This window comes from Lepeophtheirus salmonis, chromosome 5, assembly GCF_016086655.4.
Source record: "Lepeophtheirus salmonis chromosome 5, UVic_Lsal_1.4, whole genome shotgun sequence".
Lineage (NCBI taxonomy): Eukaryota > Metazoa > Arthropoda > Copepoda > Siphonostomatoida > Caligidae > Lepeophtheirus > Lepeophtheirus salmonis.
In genome coordinates, this window is record NC_052135.2 from 13,145,556 (window position 1) to 13,153,639 (window position 8,084).

Here is an 8,084-nt window from a genome sequence, read left to right on the forward strand (position 1 = left end):
ATTTTTTCTCGAGGTTTTCATTTGATATGCACAAATTACATAAGAAATATATGTAAGGAATAAGGATCACCTAAAAAGATCACATAAATAAACATTTTATTATATAATAATCCCTTTCCAAAAAAAAAACAACTACCAAAACACTACACACATATTACTGATCAAAAATAACTAAGTAAAATCCCTCAACATACAGAATTTAGAACACACATACAAGCATATAACAAAAACAAAAGCAGGATCAAATGAATATAATAAGTAATCCACCATTAAAAGTGCAAACAGTCTCCATGGTAAGACTATTTTGTTTTAAAAGGTTTGTAAGATCTAACAATCCACTTTAAAGAGACTAAATATTTAGTGCACATCGATGGTTAATACCTAATAACATCGCCTACATATTTCCATCCAGATCCAGAGATGTCCAGAATCATCAAAGAGAAGGCAGTATAACTTGCAGTAGCTGAGATGATAACAGCTCTTATCTTTCAAGGTAAGGCTAAGGGTTCATAATTCGTAGATTGCTTGCAATAAGAGCTTTGGAATTCAATAATGCTAATTCCAACACCATGGTCTTTCGTTTTAAAAGCCCAAACCAACCTATGCTTTTGTGAATTTTGATTCTTGGTCATTTTTAGAATCCAAAAGCCTGGGACAATGTCATAAAGTGTGTATTGAGGAATTAAAAGTTTTTCTACAGTCTTTACATGGAGAATTATAACAAACAAGGCCAGCCAAGATTTGAAACTGCCCAGTAAATTTTTTGTCGTCATAAATATATATAGTAAGGATCTCTGTAATTTTTTTATCCCAGGATTTCGGGAAATCAAAAAAATTTATAAAATTTTTATATATCACACTAACAATACTCTTCAAATCCCTCGAATTTAACATTTTCAAATGCCATGCCAACAGTACGCATCATCAAAAAGCGGGTATAGAGGACTACGTGATACAATAACTCTCCATTCCAAGAGGCGATTTTTTGTTATGTTAATAAAAATCTTCTGGTATATCTAGGGGATTATAGAAGATAGTAAAGTTAGCCCACCACCTATAAATGTTTTTGGCCTGTTGAGAGAAGGGTACTTTGAATAAAAAAGGGTTTTCAGTCACGAATTTTCCTCATGTCTTTTCAGCTAAAGGAGGCAGAGAATGCGTCTTACATAAAACTAGAGAAGCTATTTCAGCACCATACAATTCAACTGTTGTCAGGAGATTGTATTTCCTTAATTCCCTTACTTTTTTATATGCCAAATTACACAGTGTTGTTCAATTTTTGTAAGTTTAGCCGTGTCTTTGCCATTCTATGCCTAACATTCTAACACTATTTTTTATATTAAAATATAAAAGTTTAGTCGAAAAGTCTGGCTTCCAAATCCCTTTCGGGAGAGCAGCAGTTTTACTTTTATTAAATATCAAGCCAGACCTGTGATAATATTTTTCAAAGGACTTTAGAATGACTTCAATTCTTCTAACTAACTTACTTCAATTGCGGCAATAAATAACAAAGGCGCTGCTGAACATCCTTGCCTGCAGCTCCTTTTGAGAAGAATATGCTTACCTACACAACCATCGATCTCAATTGTAGATGATCTATTTTACAGCAAGGCTATTATAGGATTGAAAAAACGCATAGACAATAGCTTTTTAAAAGCACACAGTATATGGTTCTGTTTAATAGAATCAAATGCCTTGTGGAAATCCACCGCAGTGATGGTCCCAAATTTTTTATTCTCCTTGAAAGAATCAACATATGATTTAATATTTCTAGATATTTAAGTTATTTTCCTATTTCTTAGAAATCATTTTTGATGGCTATCTATCTTTTGGTTGAGGATAGGCTCAATTTGTTTCGAAATTACTCCTGCTAGGGATCTATATGTTTCGTTCAAAACTGTTATTGGCTTCCAATGACCAAATTGAGTACTGTCATCCTTCTTAGGGATGAGTCAATCACCGACTTTCTTACCCATTATCTCCAATGTGACACTTGGCTATAGAAATATACATGCAAAAAATTAAAAAAATTGGAGGGGGTCCTGGGTGCCCACAGAGCCCTTATATATATGTACTCGGGGCTATAAAATAAAAATCCAAACCTTTCCTATTGTTTCTTTAAATCTAGTCATCTTTGGTATCAAATTAAAGCTCTTGATATGAATAACTGTGGGGAAAATAATTCCTCTGGAATTTATTCTAGTCTATAAAAGAAAGGGATCCTGACATCCCGAGAGAGCTTGTAGGCTTAGAGTTATTTTCACTATTTTTGCATCATTTGGGCCCGGCCTCAATACTAACTTAGTCTTTCTTGGATTATCCTAACATTCTCGACAATATTAAGAACCATTTATATAAATTTAAAAATATTAAGTGCTCTCTTTCAAGGGCTCTACTCAGAACATATGTAGGGGTTGAATCATTTAAAAAAGGCCAATTTTGTGTTTCTTACAATAAAAAAAAGTCCATTAAACCTGTATTGGCTCCAACATACATTTTAGCGATTAACAAAGATAAAATGGTTAGTGCGTGGTCTTTAATAGCTCGCTGTGGTGTCAATATTTCCCTCTGTAAGAAGAATTATGGCATATCTTTGGTGTAAATTGTTCTAATAAAATAATAATAAATTTATATTTAAATATAATTATAATATATTCCCTGCACTAATGCAATTTTAAATGTTGAAGCAGTAATTCATTTACACCTCCCCTTCACAAAAAATAATCTGATAAACAGCTGATGTTAACAAGGGTCATATTTATATAGTACAGTAAGTATTGCGTTTGCCTTCTCCTCTTACTCTACAAAAATCGCATCCTTATACATCAAATTTTGATGTACAGCATTTTATGGCTATGCCTTTTTAATGTTCATAAAAAAGGCATATTGCAATTTTTTTAAAAAGAGAACCACCCGTTGGAGTTGGGTAATGATCCACATTTTGGACCAGTGGTTCGCTTGTACAATCTGGGTTGTATTATAATATATTAGAAGGGGTCCTCGATACTCAGCATAGTGTTGGCGATAGATTTTTATCGCTCTTGTGGACAATCGATTCGCTAGCATAACCTGTGGGCCGGTGTGTATTATAATATATTCAAAAGGGGGCTTCAAAATAGTAGTGGCGATAGGTTTTGATCTACCTTAGAGACCAGCTCTCCATTTGTACAACCTGTTGGCCGAGGTATATTTTGAAAATAAAATTGAGTCTTTTGTGATAATTTCGTATCATACTATAGTTTGATTGTCTGAATATAATATAAATTTCAATGAAAATGCACTAGGTCATAGATGCCCAACATTTTAATATAACGGGCCGCATTCCCACCAAAAATATTTTAATGGGTCACAGAACCTTTTAAGTTAAATTTCTTGAAAAATGTCTAAAAAAAGAACAACTATTACATATAAATTTATTCAAATTTTAGACCAAATGTAAAAAAGGCCAAAACTAATTCTTTAAAGCCAAACTGCTTAAAAAAGCTAATCTGTCAACCCTTTTAGAGTCTCAGAAATGTAAGATACCGTCAAATATTTTTCAATGTTTGTACGTATTATGAACGTTCTACGCGTTTTGATGATATTGCGACAATTTTGCTACAAAAATACTAATTGAAGTGAGAATGAGTAGTGGGCCGCAATCCACAGGTTGGACATCCCTTCACTGGATTATCAAATTGCTTGCAATAAAATTGTACCTAAATAAAATCCTTAATGACCAAATTGTTTGTAATGTTTCTTTATATGACTAACTAAAATTTTTACTTATATGATCCATTTGAATTCCTACTGGGTTTGCAGTGGCGATCAGCATCAAGAATGGGGGGCTCAGGTTTAGAAACGTTTAAAAATAGCATTTGTTGAATTTAAAAAGTAAATTATTAAAAATACATTAAATTTTATTCCGGAATGTGAATCATTCATGAATCTGTGAGAAACTTTTTTTTTTTTTTTTACAGACATTCTCATTCTTTGGCTCAGTTTCCCTTTTTTTGTATTCGTAGTCGTAATAGGAGTGAATAGGTGAAGGTCCAGGTGTTTTTCAATATTGTTACTATGGGCAAATAAAATGTTGAACTACTCACTAGAGAATATTTGATAATGAGTCTGCATCAGGTATCTTTCGTTTAAGTAAATAGGCACTAGATACTTTTCAAACCATTTTTTTTTAAGGCGGGGGGGGGGGATCTAAAGATAAAGTAACGAACATAAAACTAATGAAAAATAATTAAAAATTTATGTGCGTATTTTTTTCAAATTAGACACCTCATGGATTCGAACTTGAAGATAGGAAAGTCATTTAATTTGTATGTAATGATTTTTGTATAAACTGCATGTGAAAAAATGAAATGAAAATTTCTTAGATAGTTTTTCCTCATCACTGGCACCAATATTTATATTGTCTGTACACTTTTTTGTAATATCATTACGTCTTAAAAGATAGTGTACTCAATTTTAAATAATTTAAAAAATATAGAACACCAAACAAATTAAATACGTAAATATTCGCCTATTACGACTACGAATACGAAGAAAAAGGAACACTGACCACAAAGAATGAGAATGTTTGTAAAAAAATAATCTTACAGATTCATGAATGATTCACAACCTGGACTAAAATTTAACAGATTTTGAATATTTTACTTTTTAACTTCAAAATATACTATTTGCATCTTAAACGTTTCTAGGCCTCAGCTTCCATTCTTGATGCTGACCCCAGGCGTCTGCAGGATTATATTTTGAGAGGGAGGGGTTAAAATTTTTTGGAAAAAATGCAAAAATCCATAGCTATTCATAAAAAATTAATTTTTTTGGAAAAAAAAATTCAGATATTAAATTTTATGGAAAAAAAATTCAAAAACCCATAGTTATTCAAATAAAATTTAATTTTTAGGAAAAAAATTTTAAAAATTAATTTCAAATTTTTTGAAAAAAAATCAAAAGTCCATAGCTACATAGAGATAATTAATTTTTTTGGGAAAAAAAATTAAACATTACATTTTTTGCTCTGCTACATAATTTGTCAGAATGGTGGAAACAAATTTCTAATAAAAAATCTTTAATTTAGGGAGGCTACATCCCACCCCCTGTGGATGTACGTGTGACCGCCTTTGCAAACCCAGTAGTAAGTCAAATGGATCATAGTAGTAAATTTTTTTAATTAAATTGACGAAGACGAGACGATACAAGACGATAACGATACGAAACTGAAAATAGCTGACGAATTTAACACTGGTTGCAAGTCTACAAAATATAGACACGAGTCTAATTTGAGTGGCAAGTCTCGAGTCCAATAATATTGTGTATAATATTTTGGAATTGGAATTGGGCTTATGTTAAGTTTCAAATAGTTGTATTAATATTATTGCAATACGACAGTTTGGTTAATTTATGTTAATTTATTCTATCTTTAAAAGTCTTTTTTTTTTCTTTTCTTTTTTTGAAAATGAGCTTTAGCTTCAATGTGCAGTCATTTATAATTGACCATATACGCAACCTATCTTTGTCAAAGTTATAATGTTAAATTATTATACTTTGATGAAGAAAAATGCTTAAAAATACATGTTAAAAGTTTGCTTAGTTTATGTTTGTTACTAAATTTGATATAGCAATTTGTATGATTATTACAACCTTAATCTCAAATTTCAATCAATTAAGACAATGGTTTTCATAGTAAGTTACTTGAAATTAAACTCAAAAGAAATCACACAAAATGTATAAGCTATCTAGTATTTTTATAAATAGTCAATGAGTAGAAGAAAGCATTTTGAATGTATTGATGCATTTTGAATCCAACAAAAAAAAAAGAATTGAAAAATGTACTAATGTTTCAAATAAAAATTTTTTAATCCATTTGATTATATTGAATGATTATTATGTAATGATAGATAAAGGATTTCGTTCAAATCATTATTCTAATGAATATGCCTATTGGAAGAAACCAAAAATTAATTAAGTTTAGCAGCTCAAACATAATTAAAAAATCTAATTACGAGCTGTTATGATTACTAGAGCAAATTATGACTCGCTCTGGGGAATTTCCTTGGCGCTCCGACCCAGGACCTGGTCATTGTGGCTGTTATAAACCAGCTCCACGGTGAAGATCTTCTCGTCAATTCAAATGAATGAAACGAACGTACTAGAATTTAGTAATTTTAGAAGTGCCTCTGAACAGGTTAGCCTCTTGGCCATTGTGTCCTCGCTGAGACACTGCAGATTTTGTAAACGATACACCTTCATCCTTAGGTCCTCCCTGACCACCTTACATATGGTTTTGCGAGACAACCCAGCCTCATGAGCCATATTTCTCATGGAGCGCTTCTTTTTGCGGTTGATCTTCGACAACCTTGCCTCGATCAACCTGGGTGTCCTCATCGACCTTGTGCAACCTCTCCTGGGTCTTTCATTGACACTCCTGGTCTCCTTGTAACGCTTGATCTCGTGTTGGACCGATGACTTGGATACATTGAGGTTCTTTCAGGGCCTTCATAATGGTCCTACATCTCTTCCCTTCCAAATCAAGGGAAGGGGTGGTGCGCTTTGATATCATCGTTAGAGGCTCAAGAACACGTTTTAGAAAAAGTTTGTTTTACAACAAACAAAGATGGAGGTTGGTTGCATGAATCATACACAAAAGACACAATTAAAAAACATACATCTGTCTAGGAGAAATATTAATTTGAAGTTGCTGTCCTAAGACTAATGGGTCACCTTGTATATGAATAAATCAAGGTTTATCTGTATGTATAAATGTATGTTTTAAAAAAAGACATTTTGATATAAGAAATAAAAACCAAAAAATTTCGCAGGCGTTTTGGTTGTAACATCAATTGTGTACACAAGATGAATTGTATATAATGATCCCTGATGTATAACATGGAATTCTAGAGATAGTATCTAGAATTCCATGCATACACTTATACAGTATAAAGAGAAAAAAAATGAGTATTATATACAAAGGGAGGGAAAAAATTATTTTTTTTAAGCTTTTCCTTTCTAGTCATTCAATCAAATTATGCAAATTTTAACTTTTGAAAACACGGCCCAGCTAAAAAATACACCGGATTTTTATCAATTATTATAATCACCGTGTGAGATTTAAATTCTATATTATCAAAGCAAAGTATGTTCGTTGACGCCTAATAACTCTGGGCAATGCCAGTTACTACTTGTAGTAAAATTTATAGAATAAGATACGAGAAATTCTTCATATTATAAAATTAAAAATGATTCCTTTTAATAAAATGGATTTCTATACAAAACGGTAAGCTTAAACATAATTAACTTTAGTATCAAAATGTAGATAAGATACTTCAAAATGAAGATAAACTTTAATTTTTTTAAAAAGGTATAATTTTTTTAGTTATGGACAAAAAGTCTGTTTCACCCATTTGATCTCGTGTCTGGGGTCAAATGGGTGTACTTGACTTTTTTCTTAAATTGAAATTTTCAAGATTATTCTTCAATTACAAATTAATGCTTGCTATACGAAATTTATAGCTAAGACATGTTATGCTAACATGAAACATTAGAAAAGTTAACCCAATTTCTTAGGATCAGCCTCCATATGCAAAAATACACCCCTTCGATTCCACCCTATATTTATATTAGAGATCCCATAATGTTACCCAGTATATTTACTGAGAAGAAATAAATTGAACACAAACTAAACGCGAACTAAAGTCTTCTAAACACATGCAGTTGGTGCATATATTGTTATTTTAGGGCAAGGTTAATAGAAATACAAGGTTATACCAATGTTCTTTAAATACAAGGTTTGTCAGCAACAATTTGTATTTCTCTCGGAAAAAATAGTATAGTTGTCTCTGACGTCATTGGGTGGAAAAATACAAAATAGGTGTATCAAAATTCTCTCATATCATTTATTTTTAACAAACCAATAAAATGCGTAAGCATTATAGTTTATAATTTGGAACTTAATATATTTATTTTTTTCAAGCATATAAGTAAAAAAACCACTAAAACATGATATAGGATATTTCTATAATTTATTTGAATACTAAAAAATATATACAAACATATTAGAACATTATTTTTTTTAAATGTTATGTACTAAATTGCCG